Genomic DNA, 19823 nt, shown 5'->3' with positions numbered 1-19823 from the left:
ACAAAGTATAAAAATCCACCTTCCTGGATTCTGTACACCAACCAGGAAGATCTTTCTGTCAGTTTAGTGGGTAGAATTTAGTTTACCTTCCTGCTTCCAGTAAGGAGTGTCAGCACTATCCTCTTATATATATGAGACCAAATCCACTCTGAACGGTGTTGAGAAAATAAACCTCATGATTCCTGACAGGGTCTGAAGAATGGTCATGTGAGATGAAACTAGCAGTCAGAGTACAAGTGTTTCTTGCTCCTTGTATGGATTTACACCAAGTCTTCTGTTCTCAGCTGCATTCCCTCAGCTCCCTTAGTCAGGTTCCCTCTCCTTACTTAGCTTTTCTAGAGTTTGTGTAAAGAATCACTGCCTTTCACTGAGCAGCCTCTTTTCCGTTTCTTAGGCTTTTGTTTTCTCCGCTCTCCTAAATCATGTCTCTCACCCACTGGTTTTCCAGCTCCCAAATATATGAGGTTTTGTCTTATGCTTAGCCATTTCCTATAGGGCTCTTACAGAAAATAGAACAGATCAATACTAGGTTATATCTATCACATTCAAGTGGCAATCTGATGTAAGTATCTTCCCTCATTGTATAATTTTGTCTTTAGAGATGATCTCTCATAAATTGAATGTAATAACAATAATCATCTTCTTTGGTATGTTCTTGTGAGTCTGGCATTTTGTAACTAGAACAAATTGTGGTTGCTACCGCAAATACAAATGCTAACATGGAAACAGAGAGGAAATCCACAAACATGTGTTAGGAAATGGTGAGAATAATGATGGGTCTCCATTATGGAGACGTGTGGCCAAGTATGTATCGTGGAGTGGGTGAATGAATATGCAAACCCAGATCATCTTTGCCAGCAGCTGCTGAGATGCAACAATATGGAGTGAATATTTAAATACTTCAGAGAATGCTACTTATGATGTCTTTTTCCCAAGGACTAAAAAGTTGTCATTTAAAGTGAAAAGTGCTAATGATCACCTTGCTTCATCCCTCTAAATGAAAGTATCTTTCCATGTTGCCAAATCACAAAGCTGCATTGTCTCAAAGAGTTTAGGTTGGAGAGTATATATTTGTAATACAAAGAAGGAAGTAAAGAGCAGACATAAGGATGCTGATGGGGCATTATGTTGATAATATCAACATTATGTTGGCAATATCAGGTTTGGTCTTTCCTGGGGGCAATTCAATTATCTTCCTTCCTTCAGAAAATGTCCAAGTATTTTCCCAGCATTTTCACAGAGAATCCCACTTAATCCTTACAATACAATGACCTTTTCAAATATTAGACTCTATCCTATTTTTCAGATGAGGAATTAAAGGCTGAGAAGGCATTCATTGTTAGAATCAGAACTTGAACCTAGGTCCCCAATGTCAAGAGATGTATCTGATTGACCACCCATGCAGCAGATCCGCCTTGGACCATGTCTCTTGGTCATCTCTCGTGATAAAACCCATTCAGGCCTACACTTGGGCAAGAGGCCAACATGAAGACCTCTCCCAGCCTGGAGGGTGGTTGGCAGATGTCTTGTGGCATATGCCTGTACATTCTGTCAGACCCTTGGGGCATCAGAACATTCTGTGACCAAAAAGCCATGTTATGCAAGGATCCACACTAATTACAAAGAGCCTTTCTACTCCTTTTGTTTTGTTCTTTATTGAACAGCTGGTATCTTTCAGCCAAGTGTCAGTATTACATTTAAGACCTAGTACATCATTAAAATAAAGCTTAGGGCTAATAATTATGTCTTGTTCAGGTGTTTTATGACTAAAGATTCTGACTTTCCCTCAAGGTTCCAACACATACTTTTCAAAATTGCTTCTCTCAGGGCGTTTGTTACATTGTGGATGTGTCCCCCAACAATTAAATAGCAATTTAATTCTCCATCTCTAGATCTTTTTACTTTTTTTTGAGATGGAATCCTGGAGTTGAAGCCACACTGCTTTTAGATGGTATTTATGAAGTCCCCCATCAGCTGCATGCACAGAAGTTCATCAAAGTAGAAAGTTAGCTCATGCCTTCACCTCCATACTGCTTCCACCAGGAAATGGCCATTCTTCCCTTCCTGCCTCCACAACTGTTATGACATTAAAGTAGAAGACAGGGACAAAAGCTAGGACAGCCCAATTTTTGTCCCTTTTCTCTCAGTACTATAGTTTGGATGTTGAATGTTGAATGCACCCCCCCCCCCAAAAAAAATACCCATGTTCCAGCTCAAGACTGGCACTCTATCATTTGAGCCACAGACCCTCTTTTGGCTTTTTACCAGTTAACTGAAGATAAGACTCTTATGGACTTATCTTTCCAGGCTGGCCTTGAATGATGGTTCTCAGATTTGAACCTCATGAGTAGCTGGGATTATGTAAGCAAGAGCTACCAGTATTCAGATAAGAAAAATTCTCTGATTAGAACAATTACGTTCAAAGTTAATGAGTCACAAGAACTACTGTCAAAAATGGCTTAAATACCAGATTTCTCTGTTGAGTTTTTGCTTGGTTGATCTATTAGTGGGGATAGTGGTGTGTTAAAGTTCCCAACAATTATTGTTTTTGGATCCATGTGTGATTTGAGGGAAAGTAGTGTTTCTTGGATAAATTTGGGTGCTCCGTTATTTGGTGAGTAGATATTTAGAATTGTAATATCCTCCTGAAGGAGAGATCCCTTAATTAGTATGTAGTGCCCTTCTTTATCTCTTCTCAATGATTTTAATTTGCAGTCTATTTTATATGATATTAGGACTGCAACTCTCACCTGTTTATGGGGGCCGTTTGCTTGGTAGATTTTATTCCAGCCTTTCACTTTCAGAACATGTTTATTTTTTGTGGGCAAGGTGTGTGTCTTGAAGACAGCAGATAAAAGGATCTTGCTTTTTGATCCAACTGGACAATCTATGTCACTTAATTGGAGAGTTAAGTCCATTACTCTTGAGAATTAGGACTGAGAGGTGTTTGACCCTACCTTTTTATCCATTTTTTTGGAGGGGGGAGGAGAGCTGTGCCTTGGATGTTCTTATTGTGATTATGTAGTTCTCTGTTTGTGGACTGCTTCATTGCCTATATTCTGTTCTTGTTGGTTTTTTATATGTAGAACATCTTTGAGGATTTTTTGAAGAGGTGGTTTGGTAGCAATATATTGCTTCAAATTTTCCTTGCTGTGGAAGGTTTTAATTTGTCCTTCTGCTATAAATGAGAGTTTAGCTGGGTAGATTATTCTTGGTTGGTAGTTATTTGACTTTAGGGTGTGGCATACCTCTTTCTAGGCCATCCTTGCTTTTAGGGTGCCTGCTGAGAAGTCTGAGGTGATTCTGACTGGGTTACCTTTATATGTGATTATTCTCTTCTCCTAGAAGCTTTAAGAATTCTTTCCTTAGTGGCTATTGATCCAGTACAGATTATAATGTGGTGGTGGGATGACCTGTTCTGGTCTGGTCTATTTAGGGTTCTAAAAGCTTCTTGTATCTGGATGGGCCTGTCCTTTTGTATATTTGTGAAGTTCTCCGCAGATTCTGCTGAATATATTTCCTAATCCATTGGCTTCCCTCTCCAGGCTCTCTTGTATACCTATTATTCTCAAATTAGGCTTTCTGAATGTCTCCTGAATTTCCTGCAGTGATCTGTCATGCTTCTTTGTCTTGTTTTGAATATCTGTGTGCTCTTTCTCTATGGAGTCTAAACTGTCTTCTGCCTCTGATATTCTCTCTTCTTCCTCCTCCATTCTGCTTTCAAGGCTTTTTACTTTACTGTTTATCTCCTTTCCTTCTTGCTGGTCTTTCTTAATAGTGACCAGCTATTTATTAAGGTTATCTTTTTTTTTGGGGGGGGGGTCTGGTCATGGGGCCTGAAACTCTGGGCCTGGGCGCTGTCCCTCAGCTCTTCAGCTCAAGGCTAGCGCTCTACCACTTGAGCCACAGCACCACTTCCGGCTTTTTTTCTTTTTGCTTATGTGGTGCTGAGGAATCGAACCCAGGGCCTCAGGCATGCAAGGCAAGCGCTCTACCACTGAGCCACCTTCCCAGCCCTTAAGGTTATCTTTTAAGTCTTGAATAGATTGCCTTACCTCCTGGAGTTGGTTTTCAGACTTCCCTTTCCACTCCTTTATCTGGCTTCCTATCTTTTCATTAGCTTCTTTCTCCTTCTGTTGGAGTTCCTTTATCTTTTTATTTGTGGAGGCCATGAAGTCATCTATTAGCTTCTGGTTGGCCTCATCATGTTCTCTTATAACCCTATACAGGGTGTCCAATTTTTCATTCAGCAGATTTACCAGCCTTGCTTTTAAACTATCTTGAGTGTTATCCTCTAGGTCATTCTGGAACTACTCTGTAGCTTGTTTGTGTGGAGATGGTGTTGGGGTTAGTTGATTGGCCATGTTTCTTGTGTTTCTGCAATTAGTTCTACCCATTTGGAGACAAGAACCACACCAGTATGACACTAGGACAGTCCTTTAAGTCCGGAGCCAGCCCGATGTTGTGTAGATGCATATCTTAGGGTTTCAGAGTTATGGTTAGATGTTTCCCTATCTAGCTCTCTTTGTCTTTGCTTGGAAAGGGATATTGTGGCTCTGGGGTCAGGATTATGTATAGTTGTAACTTTTGAGATAATCTGGGTTTGGCTAATAAGTAGTCTGCACCTTAGAGTTAACAAGATGGGCCCTTGTACTCCAAATAGGCAAATAGAACCAATTTTGTAGTCAAAATAGAACCAACTGTTAAGTTGGGTCAGATATAAACTTTTAGGGATCAATGGACTGCAGCAGATGGAGAAGAGAAGGGTTAGGATTGGAAAGATATAAATCCAGAAGAGAAATTGGGTATAATGATAAAGACTTAAAAGGAGTCTTCTCTGAAGAGGAACTAAGAACAGCCAATAGACACATGAAGAAATGCTCAACTTCTCTAGTCATAAAAGAAATGCAGGGCTGGGAAGGTGGCTCAGTGGTAGAGCACTTGCCTTGCATGCCTGAGGCCCTGGGTTCGATTCCTCAGCACGACATAAGCAAAAAGAAAAAAGCCAGAAGTGGCGCTGTGGCTCAAGTGGTAGAGCGCTAGCCTTGAGCTGAAGAGCTGAGGGACAGCGCCCAGTCCAAAGTTCAGGCCCCACGACTGGACCCCAAAAAAAGAAGACAACATTGAGATTCCACCTCACCCAGTCAGAATGTCTATAATCAAGAAATCTAATAACAGATGCTGGAGGGGATGTAGCCAAAAGGGAATCCTACTACATTGTTGGTGGGAGTGTAAACTTATTCAACCACTTTGGAAGGCAGTATGGAGGTTCCTCAAAAGACTCCACATAGAGCTCCCCTATGACCAGCAATCCCACTTTTGGGCATTTACCCAAATAATCACAAACAAATAATTCACCAAAGCTAAGATATGGAACCAACCCAGATGCCCCTCAGTAGATGAATGGATCAAGAAATGTGGCATATATATACAATGGAATTCTATGCCTCCATCAGAAAGAATGACATTGCCTCATTTGTTAGGAAATGGAAAGACTTGGAAAATATTATATTAAGTGAAGTAAGACAGGTGCAAAGAAACATAGGTCCCATGGTTTCCCTTGTTTGTAATGTCTAGTACATGTCTATGACAAACAGAGAAGGTCAAAGGCTATGTACATATGACCATATGAGATAATATTAAGCAAAATGTACCCCAAGACAAGAACACAAGGGTTTCTTTTTCTTTCTTGCTATTGTTTTGAATGTACTTATAATGCACTATGTGATACTTTTATTTCTTTTGTAAGTTCTTCCCCCACAATATAACCCCTATTTTCACTGTATTTGATTCTGGTGTTCTGCATCTTGTATATACATTTTTGTAATTTGGGGAGGGGAAGGGGTATAGCAGAATGCTTAAATGGGGATGCAGATTGACCCATTGTGACGATGAGATATACAGGTCATTACGTTGACAATAAACTTAACAATGTTAGGGGTGGGGTGGAGTTAGGGAGGTGGAGAGGGAAGTGATGGTGGGGGAAAATGAAAGGAGGAGGTAACAATGCTCGATAGGAAATGTACTCATTACCCTACTCATGTAACTAACCCCTCTGTACAGTATCTTTACAATAAAAAAAAAAGAAAAAAATGGCTTAAGCCAGGTGCCATTGGTTCATTCCTGTAATCCTAGCTACTCTTCTGAGATCTGAGGATCATGGTGCAAAGCCAGTTCAGGAGATTCTTATCTCCAAGTAATCACTCAAAAACTGGAAGTGGTACTCTGGCTCAAAGTGGTAGAGTGCTAGCTTTGAGCACAATGAGCTCAGGGACAATGAGCAGGCCCTGAGTTCAAGCCCTACAACATAGGTGTGTGTGTGTGTGTGTGTGTGTGTGTGTGTGTGTGTGTACTTATTATTGTGAAATCAAATAAAAAATAAGGTGTGTAAAATTATTTTGTAACTTACAAAGATGTAGTAACTTAGAGCTGACAAAAGCATTTTCAGATGGATTAGTTGATTTAATATTCCCCTTGAGCTGGTGGATCCTGGTACTTGGTGATGAAGGAGGTGCCTGGAAAACTCTCTTCAGCCATTTCCTCTCATGAGTTGGTAACCAATATGGCTATGGACAAAGCAAACAGAATATGGTGGGACCACTTCTCTAGACAAAGGCTACAGAAGTAGTGAATTTATCTTATAATGGTGAGAAACTCTAAGTCAGCCTTCCTCATACACATACATTCATTGAAACCAGGTCTATGAAAGTATTCTTTACAGATTATTAATTATGTGTAACTGCTTAGCTTTCCTATTGTGTGACTGTCACAGAAAATATTTGGACCTAATCATTCAAATCGTTATCCCTTATAGAAATTATTTCCTTCTAGTCACTCTAGCTAAGTGTTCCATCATAGGTAGACGAACTACTCTGGTTTCATGGTTTTTGATCAGAAACAAATGCCTTGTTGTAGACATCTAAACCTCAGATGCACATACAATTAACCATTCTCTTCTCATATGATACACCTAATGTATGTTTATGTATTTTGTGACTATTAAGGAATTTTTAATTCAACCATTTATTATTTTATCAAATATTGACAGCCTCTTTTCAGGGCAGGCATTTTCCTATGGATTGAGAACTTGTGGTCTAGTACAAATATCAGTCTCCAGTGAAGTTACATTTCTCTCCACTCCCTCAACTGGTAGTGCATTTTTGTAATTCTAGCTACTTGGGAGGGGGAAGAAGGAACACCAACCTTAGCTAGGCAAAAGCAAAACCCTATCTGAAATGAAATGGGCTCTGTGGTGTGGTTAGAGCACCTTTTCCTAGCAAGCACGGGGTCCTGGTTTCAAATCACATTATCACCAAAAACAAAAAATAAATGTCATACAACGGATAGTATGAAGTTGAATTTAAGTTTCTAGGGGAAAAAAGAAAACAGAACCCAATCATGTTTGTTTCACCAACATATGATGTATACCTTAAACAACAACCACATGATTCATATTTTTAGAAGGAAGATAGAAAGAAACAGGTAGACAGAAAGAATGAGAAAGGAGAAAAGAATCTCCTTTAGTTTTCTGCAAGTAGTTAACCAATTTTGTCAACACCATTCTATTTTCTTCCATAGCTCCCTTATCGAAAATTAGATGGCTATAGGATGGGAAGGGATGGTAAGGGGAAACAAAGGAGGAGGCTACAATGCTTGATAAGAAATGTACTCATTACCTTGCCCATGTAATTGTAACCCCTCTGTACAGTATTTTCACAATTAAAAAAAATAAAATAAAATAAAGGAGAAAAGAAGAAAAGATGAAGACAGAGTATCTTGGAGTTCCAGAGTAGAGGGGAGGCAGGAAAGGGTAGGGATGTACTTCGAAAGACCAGCTTAACCGTAATTTCAGTCTGGTTGTGGGTTAGGAAATAAACGTGAGATTTAAGATGGACTCAGATTCTTGGGATGGGCGAGCACGGACCTTCACAATTTCTTTCCAAGGTCTGTCTGTGGATTACCCTAGGGATAACAATTGAGTTCCAGCACTGCGACCCCCAAATTTCCAGCCTGCCTTGTTTATCAGGAGAAAGAGAGGCCTGGAAGGATATTGGAAAGAGAATGATCCTTAAGAGGAGAACCCAGGACATTTTTCTAGGGCCAAAGGTAGCTGCGCCCATTCACCTTAGAGGAAGGCTGGGGACCCAGAGTTCTGTGCCTTCAGGAAAAAGGGATTAACAGGGAGTCCTGGTGCTTGATGCTAAGAGCAAGAGAACTACTATACTAATGTTGAGCCAGTCTAAACGCAGTGTTTCAGAGGAAAGCATTTGCAGTATGGGCACCAACATTTATGATGACTAGGGTGTCCTCTTCTGAGACGCCCTCTGTGGGGCAGCAGCAGCCACAAAAAAGCAGGATGTGTCTTCCACCCAAACCTCCCTTCCACCCACGCCTTCCCTGCATCAGAAATGGCATTGCTGGTGAAAAACAGGGACAAGACAGCTGTATACAGACTCCTAGGAAATAAGAACATTATCACAGCTAGTCAAATCAGGAGAGGAGGAAAATGCTGGACATGTTTGTGAGCACAACTAGAAAACATGAGATACTCCCTGAGGACTAATGGAACTGCTGCAAAGAAATTTTTCATGGACCTTGAGAGCTTGTTTGGAGGTTCTAGCAGGGGAACGGAGCTATTCGTATACCCTTGACCGAACACAGGTCCCCCTCTGTTGGGGATAGTAATCCTCCTCAACCCAGCGCTGCTTCAGCAGGGAGGCGCGTGGAGCCGTGAGGGAGGAAGGAGACGTGGCCTAGCCAGCCAGATGGGCCGAATCAACCCTGGTGATCAATAGGGTAACAGATGTCACAGCCAGGGGAAGGGAAATAACAAAATGCTGAAACAAAGATACAGATACCCATTGTAACAATGAGATGTACAAGACACTTTACAACTTGGGTGGGGGGGGGGGGAAGGGAGGTGGGGAAAGAAAGGATGGTAGGGGAAAAACAAAGGAGGGGTTAACAGTGCACTCATTACCTTACTCATGTAACTGTAACAGTATCTTTACAATAAAAAAAATGTTAAAAAGCAATTTTTCATGGGCTGTAGTTGCTCTAAATGTACCAAAACAGACAAATTTGAGACTCACTCTTCATACAAACATGTATGTATATGTATATACACATGTATACATATACATAATACGTATGAGTGTATATAAAAACATAGAGTTAGAGACAGAGATAGATACTGCCTCGTAGCTATTATCCTGAACTCAGGATTCTGATCTGTAAAAATTGGGTGGCACAAGCACAACAAATAAATTTGTCCTGACAGGACATATTACCTGAAATCTGAGCTCTCCCTAACCTTGACATCAGCAAGCCTCAGAAAAAAAAATATATATATGTCTCCTGCTTGTTGCAGCTGGTATCAGATAGTATAAAGACACAGCCAGCCCCAAAGAATGAAAAGGAAATAGAGCTCCAATCAGTCAGGGGAATAAAGACATTTTCCTTGAGGCAAGCCACAAGATACTCTACAACAGAATTCAGTTGTTTCAATAAACCCATCCTCATTTCAAAGTCTCCACTGGCAGAAGTCTACCATTTGTACCAATCGCATTGTTTTTTTAATCCATACTAGGAAAAAGTCGTTTTATGTGTCTTACGTTTTTTGTGTGTCAGTTGTGGGGCTAGAACTCAGGGCCTAGGCACTGTCCCTGAGCTCTTTTACTCAAGGCTAGTGTTCTACCGTTTTGAGCCACATTCCCACTTCTGGTTTTTGAGTGGCTGGCTTCAAACCATAATTCTCAGATCTCAGCCTCCTGAGTAGCTGGGATTACAGCAGTGAGCCACCTGCACCCAGCTATGTGGAACAACACAGGGTAGGAATGAAAGCCATACTTAATTTGAGTACCAAGAGAAAGTCCAAGAGACTCAGGCTTACCAGAGATGTAAGTTACATGCATATAACTGGAGGGCAATGGGAACAACCAACACTCCTCAGGACATGGAATCAGAAAACAAAGCATTGTCCTGGCTTGGCATTGAGACTTTGCCATAGAAGTAAAGAATCCTAATTTGCTGAATGATGTTTATAATTGTTTATATTTTTGAAACCCAGTGATCATTTGATCCAAAATTATACCTATTATATATTATTGCATTTGGTAGGTTTCACTTTGTCTTATTAAACAATGATTTGCTTACTTTGTAAAAAAAAAAAACAATAGTAATATTATTGTAAAAAAATAAGAGAGACAGAGGACAGAGAGAGAAAGGGGGAGAGAGAGGAGGGAGGAGAGAGGGAGGGAGAATTTCTATATGTGGAAAGACTTATTCTGTTTTATGATGCTCTCAAGAGCATCAGTCTCCCCTGGGATGACCTGACCCCACAGAGCCTCTCCTGTTATTGGCCAGTCCTTCTGGCTGCAAATAAATGCCATTTTCTGGAGACTAACTTTTCTGGCCACCATCCCAGAAGTATTGATCATTGCCCTGCTCCACCTCAGAGTGGCGCCAGAATGAATTGAAACCCCAAAAGCTCTCATGCTGATTGTGCTCAAGTCCCTGTGGTCCTGCCCAGTCATCCCTAGAAGAAAATACCCAATGGCTGATTGAATGACTCCACTCCTAATCTGGGTGCTGTGTCACTTTACTTCCTCCAGAAGACAATGGAGCCACTCTATACTGTGAGTAACTATACTGTGAGATCACCCTTCATTATGATATCCATGGACCAACCCTGGTCTGGGTTCAGTAATTGAAAATTCCTCTACCTGAGTTTCTACATTCCCTTCAATGAAAGCTGAAGGTTATCATGTTTAGGTTAATTTAGAAAAATGCAAATAATGGGCCATTTCTTCTTGGGTATTAATCATTTGAAAACTTTAGTCAGAGTTGAAGACAGATAGAGAATGACCATGTTCAAAAAGTTATCTAACTGAATTGAAAATTATGTGCTTTGTTTCTCTTTCTTCTTCTAACACAATTTAGTATAGTATTTGTTTTGCTGAATCACAAGCTGTGCAGTCTTTCAGAGAGTTTTTTCTTTTTCTGCATTTTGTTTTTGGTGCAGGATTTTGTATCTCAGGACAGTTGTGACATGAGTTTCACTGTCTTTAATGGGCCTTATCTATCTTCCTCCCTGAGGAAACATACCTTGTGCTCTTGACCTTTTTGTGCTCATCAAACCACAATTGAAAAAAAAAAAAAAAACACTCTGGGAAGCTCTGGGCGCTGCCCCTGAGCTTCTTTTGCTCAAGACTAGTGGTCTACCACTTTGAGCCACAGCACCACTTCCAGTTTTTAGGTGATTAATTGGGGATAAGAGTCTTGCATTCTATGCTGACCCAGGTGGCTTCAAACCATGATCCTCAGGTCTCAGCTTCCTGAGTAGCGAGGATTGCAGTGAGCGCCAACAATGCCTGGCTCCTTCCATCATTCTTATTGTCTTCTCTACCCCCTATAATCTATGGCTCTGAGAATTTCTACCAAGATAGCAAAAAACCCAAAGCCCAACACAGACTTGACACATGGGTTCCAGATATAGATATAGATATATAGATAATTTTATCATTTTTACTTTTGGCCAAAAGCATTTCAGTGAAATAATTTGAATAGAACTATTTGACAACCCCATCAAAAATCGCAAAGTCAACATATAATCAATAAAAGTATGTCCAAGACTACTTTGTAACCGAAATTATTTTAGCACCTCTTACGATCTCAAAGTTTCCCAAGATGGGATACTAAATCGTATAGTCACCCTGCTGGATGGTGTGTGATAGGAGAAAATCCTCTGTGTCAACTGGCCTCTCCTTACAGACAATCTAGGCCCACCCAACACTCAGCCACAGAAATTGTTACCACCACAGGTGGTAAAACTATGATTTCTTGGTGGCTCTCAAGTCCTAAGAAGTGTGAGGATAGGATACCATATTGAGCCTTTGCCTTCTTCCTAAGAAGGCTTCAAAGGCACAAAAACTGAGAGTTTGATCAGGAGTTGCTAGAAGCCCATGGAGAGAGTAAGTCATAAGTGCAGGGTTTCCAGATCCTGATCAATCAACTCATTTTTCAGACAGCAGCAGACATTCGGTGAGACATCGGACAATGAACTCAGAACAAAATAGGCAAAGGTTAGGCCAAGGAAATTCTAGGGCTGTTTTCCTACAACTGGCCCAGCACCAGTTGTTCACTCAGAAAGCTGAGGATCTGAGGATCTGAGGATCATGGTTCAAAGCCAGCACTGGCAGGAAAGTCCGTGAGACTTATCTCCAATAAACCACTCAGAAAATCAAAGTGGCACTGTGGCTCAAGTGATAGAGTACTAGCCTTGAACTGAAGAGCTGAGGAATAGCACCCAGGCCCAGAGTTCAAGCCCCATGACCAACAAAAAAAAAGAAAAGAAAAGAAAACACTCCATGACAGACTGGGTAAAGAAGGCTGAGGACAGCAAGTCCACCAAAAAGAGTTATTTAAACTGCATAGAACTGAGGTTTGAAATGGATCAGATCTTTATTTTTTTCTTTTTCACGTCTAAATTTGATTTTTTTTCTAGGTTTATCTGAGTGCAATGTATATAAATTTGAAATCCTCTTACAATAGTGAAGTGTGTGTGTGTGTGTGTGTGTGTGTGTCTGTGTCTGTGTCTGTGTCTGTGTCTGTGTCTGTGTGTCTGTGTCACTTCTGACTTACCTCTTCTGGATGAAATTAATCGGCTAGCTTTCCTCTGTTCTGGAAGGTACTAGTTTAAATTAGACCATTTCTCACTGTTGTCACTCAGGATTAGAGGCTATAGGAGTTGGGGGGAGGAGGGAGTCTATGGACAGTAAAATAGAGGATGGATAAAAGGAGGAAGGGACTTCATGATACTCAAAATGGGAGAAAGGGATTAAGAGAAACTGTGTCTACATTTCCCAGTGTCAGGCCTGTTGAATATTAACAAAGCCTGTCTTTTTTACTTACCATGTGTTATAAGTGTGACACTGGGCAGTGAGGAAACAATTCAATAATGTTTCCAAACACTGAACAACAAAAGCTTTCAGGTGCAGCCTCCGGGCCCAGACATCTATAGGGATTACTCTATGTTAGTTTTTGCTAGAACACAAAAAGTACCTTACACCCAAGAGTCTTCCAGGAGTTTAGAAACTTCAAATCCCATACATTCCTGTCTCAAGTGTAAAATTATATGCCCTATGCCCAATCTCTCCCTTGTGCTCTTGTGCTCTGATGACAATGTGGGATATATGAGAGACATGTGCTAATCTGTTTGGGGAATAAGGGAAAGGTATTGGAGAAAAAAGAATGCATTCCCCAGGAAACCATTTGAGTTCTGCTAAACAGAAAAATGTACAAACTAACTCCTAATTCACTCTGAAGTGGTGCAATTTCAATTCCTTTGTAAAATCCAGAGGCACAAAATTGGAATGTGTGTCCCAGCAAGAGCTCTCTTCTGAGTGCTTAAGACAGAGTAAAACTTATCCAACAACTACATACTCCAAATCATAGTTCACAAGACATACAGTTTCTGCCTGCTGCTGTTTCTTTTCAAAAGAAAATGTATTATTGTGCTTCATCCACAAAAACTAAAATACTACTACTGACAAAGGGGAAAAATCAAGAAACAAATGCATTTTCAGCAACTCATGTTCATTCTACATCTCAATCTATCTCTATCCTCACCATCTTCACCACCATCTATGCTGAAAATCTCAAGACTACCTTTGGCTCCTCTCTCTCTCCTTGACCCTACTACTACTTGACCATTCTTCCTCTGCAGTCTCTTCTTATGTTTGTTTCTACTTCCAGAGCATGGCTCTGTCTAGGCACAATGGTGTGTGCCTATTACCCCAGCTATGTAGGAAACATAAATGGAAAGATTGTGGTGAAAGCTGGCCTATGTATAAGTGTGAAACTCTGTTCAAGAGATAACAAGAAGGCTTGGGTTTTGCAGCTCATGTGGTAGAGCACTTATCTGGAGAAAATATAAGATCTTAAATTCAAACCCTAATAGCATTCAAACAAAACATTGTATTAACTGCAATGTGATAGAATGAACTGAAATGTGTAATTCCTTAGAAAGACAAAGTTGGAGCCCAACAAAGTAGGACCTAGGAAATGGGTACCTGTAAAAGAGGGAATGGGGCTGATGGGAGAGGAGTGGATAAATAAAGACGATAATGGGGGAGAAGGTAATACAAAAAATTCACTGTATATGCTATAAACTTTTAAAAGGGAAGGGACAGGTTGGACAGGGTGAGTGAGGATGTTGAAAGGGGTGACACTGATCAAGATGTATTATATTCCCTTGTCATAAACTGCTTTGCTTAATGCTTGTTAAATGGCAACTCCTTTGTACAAAGGATAATTTATAAAAGACAAAGAAAAAAAGAAGTTCTGGAAAAATGTCTCTCTTCACAACGTTTTTATTGTTTTTCTGCTCTGCCCTATACTATTGCTACTTGGATTCTATAGCCATTTTGCTCACATAGGAATTCTATATATTTTGTGGTAGTCATATCAGCATATTAAAGAAAAGAAATTAGAATAGGCAATATCTATTATAAAGTAGAGAGCTATTATAGATTAACAGGCTTCCAGATAATTAGGGGTTTAACTTTGGAGATGACAAAATACTTTCTAGTGGTCTAAATAGTTTGCCAAATTCTCTTCCTTGATGATCAGAGAGTGGACTTTGGTCTTCAACATTTCATGCTTCCTAACTCCTCCTGCCTCTGCATATGCTGACCATCCCTTCTGTCTCAAAGGCTAGTATCCCCTTTCTCCAGTTGCCAAACTTCCAAGGTTCATGATCAGCTCAAGTGCTCTGTGACGGCATCTCTGATATGCTCAGGAAAATTATTTACTCCCTTCTCTGTGTTGCAAATATTTTTTACTATCATTATTTTTGCAGTTTCCTCTTCCCTTGCCATATTAGCTTTTTCTATGCACATCAATCTTCTGCTTCAGAAAACTCTTGCTCAAGAAGATAGAAATGTCAACATTGTTGTTAATTCCAGCAACTTATTAAGTATCACATGTTCTTAAGTTCTCTTGGACATCAGGCTGTCTACCTATGTAATCAAATGACTGTCTATTCACCCAGATACTTAGAAACTCTTGACAGCAATAATCTTACATTCTTTTATCATGATTTTTAGTCCAATCTTCAAATTGACATCTTGCTGCCACACCCGCAGCACCTAGAATCCTTCCACGCTTCTACTCCCATTACTCCTCAACTTTTTGAGACTGATCTTATCACAGACTTCCCAACTTTACCGTGCCCACCCAACACTAGGACATTGCCAAGGGCCTGTTTCTCCTCTGCAATGACAACAAATTTAGTCCTTTTTCTCATCAACAAGTTGTTTCAGTAATTTTTTTAACATCAGCTTGTCATCATCGGAGCATCACTAAGATGCACCATACTTTAGCTATATACCACACATTTGCTAAGCACTTTTAGATAGCTAATAAGCTCAATCCATCTCATATAAATAGTGTCTTTACGAGAGGACCAGAGAGGACCAATGGAATAGAACTGAAGACCCAGAAATGAACCCATAGACCCATAGCCAACTAATCTTCGATAAAGGAGCTAAAAAGAATAGAATGGGGGCTGGGAAGGTGGCTCAGTGGTAGAGCACTTGCCTTGCATGCTCAAGGCCCTGGGTTCGATTCCTCAGCACCACATACACAAAAAGAAAAAAGCCGGAAGTGGCGCTGTGGCTCCAGTGGTAGAGGGCTAGCCTTGAGCTGAAGAGCTGAGGGACAGCACCCAGGCCCAGAGTTCAGGCCCCACGACCGGAACCCCACCCCCACAGAAAAAGAATAGAATGGAAGAAAAACAGCCTATTCAGTAAATGGTGCTGGCAAAATTGGTAATCACCTGTAGAAAACTAAAGCTAGATCCTGCACCAGAATAACTCCAAATGGATCAAAGACCTCGATGTTAAGACACCCGAAAACATTACAGGAAGGAATAGGAGAAACTCTAGGGCTCCTTGCAACAAGCCAAAATTTTCTTAATAGAGACCCAGAAACACAACAAATCAAAGAAAGGTTGGATTAATGAGTTTCTGCATCACAAAGGACATAGCTAGCGAGATCAATAGAAAACCCATGAATTGAGAGAAAATCTTCACTGGCTATACAATGGCCAAGGGTCTCATATCTAAAATATACTTAGAACTCAAAAAACTAAATCCCCCAATAACAAATCCTCAAAGAAACAACTTCCCGATAAATAAGTGAGTTAAAGACTTAAAGAGAAACTTCTCTGAAGAGGAAAGAAGGATGGCCAATAGACACATGAAGAAATGCTTAAATTCTCTAGCTATAAAAGAAATGCAAATCAAAGCAACATTGAGATTTCACCTCACCCCAGTTAGAATGGCTACAATCAAGAACTCTAATAACAACAGATGCTGGAGGGGATGTGGCCAAAAGGGAACCTATTGCATTGTTGGTGGGAGTGTAAACTTGCTCAGTCACTTTGGAAAGCAGTATGGAAGTTCCTCAAAAGACTCCACATAGAGCTTCCCTATGACCCAGCAATCCCACTTTTGGGCCTTTACCCAAATGATCACATACAAGGCCAAACTAAAGCTACCAGCACAACAATGTTTATTGCAGCATCATTTACCAGAGCTAAGATATGGAACCAACCCAGATGCCCCTCAGTAGATGAATGGATCAAGAAAATATGGCATATATATACAATGGAATTCTATGCCTACATCAGAAAGAATGACACTGCCTCATTTGTTAGGAAATGGAAAGACTTGGGAAAAAATATATTAAGTGAAATAAGACAGGTGCAAAGAAACATAGGTCCCATGGTTTCATTTATTTGCAATAACTAGTATAAGTCTAGGACAAGCAGAAAAGGTCAAAAGCTATGTACATATGACCATATAAGATGATGTTAGGTGAAATGAACCCCAAAATAGGGACACAACTGTTTCTTTTCTTGCTTGCTATTTGTTTTTAATGTATTTAAAATGTACTATGTGATTTTTTTTGTTTCTTTTGAATGTTCTTTCCCTATGGTATAACCCCTGTTTTCATTGTATTTGATGCTGGTGCCCTGCATTTGTATATACGTTTTTCTAATTTGGGCAAGGGAAGGGAATAACAAAATGCTGAAAGAAGGATACAGGTTGACCCATTGTAGCAACGAGATGTACAAGATACTATGTTGAAAACAAACTTTACAACTTGGGGAAGGGAGGGGGAAGATGGGATGAGGAGGAGGGAAGGGATGATAGGGGGAAAATAAAGGAGGAAGTAACAATGCTCAATAGGAAATGTACTCATTACCTTACTCATGTAACTGAAACCCCTCTGACACTATTTTTACAATAAAAACAAAACAAATAAAAACAAGAAATAAACTAAAAATTAAACAGAAAAAATAGTGTCTTTTAACAAGCAAATTAATACGGGCTCAAGTAGTAGAGAGCTAGCCTTGAGTTGAAGAGCTGAGGGACAGCGCCCAGGCCCAGAGTTCAAGCCCCATGACCAACAACAACAACAAAAAGCAAATTGAGTATGAAGTGATTTAACATACCTTCCAGAGAGGAGATTCTAAATTACCTTCCTTCACACAGATCATGGAAACCAAATGAGCCTAAGTTAAGAGTTACTCTGCCATGCATTTCCTGATGAGTCCATAGACAGCCATCTGCCATCGCTGTGGCATTAAACTTCATGAAGATGTTCCCAGCTATGAAACCAATGTGCTTCTTCTTTGGATATTAAAGAGAGATAACCTCAAAGAAAATATTAGCGATGAAATAAGCAAGAAAATGTTATCTCTATGAACAAAATAAAGGTTGGGAGTCTAAAAGGAAGAGAAATGCCTGCATTTTTGGCTTTCACCTCCAAATAAAGAACAATAGAGACTATCATGGCGAACTGAAATAGAGGAATGGGGTGGCTGAGCTTCCCCACTAAAATAACATCAGCTATATATTGTAATTTCACTTTTGCAACACCACACTTTTGACTTTGTGGCACCGCCAGTAAAAATTCATTTTCTAGCAGCACACCTGAACAACCTGTGCTTTGCCTTAATTCACTTTTCCTGCTAAGAGCCAAGAGGCGAGGTAGCCTTGTCGAAGGAGAATGAACGGCAGAGCACTCCATCGGAGGAGGCCACATGCTAAATTAATCATGTTCTGGCTAGAATTTGCAATTCTTTGAAAGATGTTCAAGATGATATGAAAAATTTAGAGGTAAGAGGGAAAGGAGGAGAGAGGTTGTGAAGCAGAAAGCTTAAAGGGCACTTTAAATGTAAAAGATGCATTATAGTTTCTTACACATGAATAAGATAGCTTCCCTTACCCAGAATGCCACAAATAAAGACTGTGTGCTCATAGATGAGATGGGAGCTGGCTTCTAGAACATAGCAATTTCAGATTTGATGGTTATTTTTCAGGATTCATATAGATATGAAACTCATTCATCTTAAATTAGCATTGGTTCATCAAAGCTACTTGCAGGTAGAGAAGCAGTACAGGATGATAAACTCCAATTCAAGGCATCCAAGTCCTGATGCACAAGTGAGCTTGGGCAGTATTTCATTATTTTTTTTCTCTTCTCCTCTGTTTCTGCTATTATCAAACTAGTTTTCTTTCTCAGTTTCTAGGATATCCATTTTGTGTAGTGGATATCACCCACTTATTTTCTGCGTGGAGGTAACCAAATATGATTTAGCCTATAATTTCTTCCTTCAAAAGCAAAAAAATTATTCTGACCCATCTTAAAGCCATGAAAGATCTTTTTCTGAGCTGTTTCTCTAGAGTCAATCCTGGACTGAACAGTTTGAAAATATAATTTTTTTAAAAAGTAAGTACCTTACATAAAATAAAAGAAATTCATGACAAAGGCAATGCACCTTAGTGTCACATTCTCTGAACATTGTAAACTTAAAAATAAAAAACAAAACACACTGTCTGTGTTTCTTTCATCATGATACCTAGGAAATATTCTTCCCAAACTATTTTGTCATCTCTCATTTTCAATCTGAAGTATATTTACTGTGATTCCCTTTCTTGTGATAAGAAATAGCTTTTGTGACACTATAGAAGAGGAGGCCACAGGAAATTTCATATTTCATATTTCATAACTATGATGCCTCCACCTTCAGGTGCAGCTGGGTTATCAAGTGTGGCCCTTAATCACTTTGGATAATGACAAGTTGGATGAGCCCAATAGGTAAAGCTTTCACCCACAACCGATGCTCTCTGAGTCTAGCCACTCCTAGTACATTTTCTTTCTCCTACCTGATAGTTTACTCTCATCTTTTTTCCCACTCCCCAAAGAAACATTCCTGCCCTAAATCCCATTGTTCTTAATCCCTGGCCTTAAAGTAGGAATTAAAATCTCATTCCTAGTGAACTGTTAATAACAAGTGATAAGAAGCCTGCATACAATTCATGTCCACTTTCAGAAGTTCAATGAGTCTTGCTTGTGGTAAAACATTTTCCTCTTATCATCAATTAATATTTGATGGGCTGTCAGTCTCCATACTACTTCCATCCCAGATGATTTCTGTTCTGAACTCTTTCTTCCCATCCCCCTCCTCTGCTTGGATAAGGGCATTGCCACTCCTGTGGAGATGTGTATTGCACATGGTGAGCTACTCTTTCAATAAAGCTACTCTTCTCCTGCCACTCAAGACAACCACTTGGAAGTAGCCCTCTAAACTCACCATCTGAACAAGATGCCTTTGAGCTTTCTTTTAGTGCCTGCATTATAATAATGCTCCTCAGTTAACCCAAACTTTATACAAGTTGCTCTCCCATCTTTCTGGGACATACTCCATTACATGCCACCCCAAGGTCTAACTTGGGCCCAGACTTCTAGTC

This window comes from Dipodomys merriami, unplaced genomic scaffold, assembly GCF_024711535.1.
Source record: "Dipodomys merriami isolate MVZ:Mamm:240054 unplaced genomic scaffold, mDipMer1.0.p SCAF_6, whole genome shotgun sequence".
Classification (NCBI taxonomy): Eukaryota; Metazoa; Chordata; class Mammalia; order Rodentia; family Heteromyidae; genus Dipodomys; species Dipodomys merriami.
The sequence above is the reverse complement of the archived record's forward strand: the minus strand, read 5'-3'. Positions refer to the sequence as shown.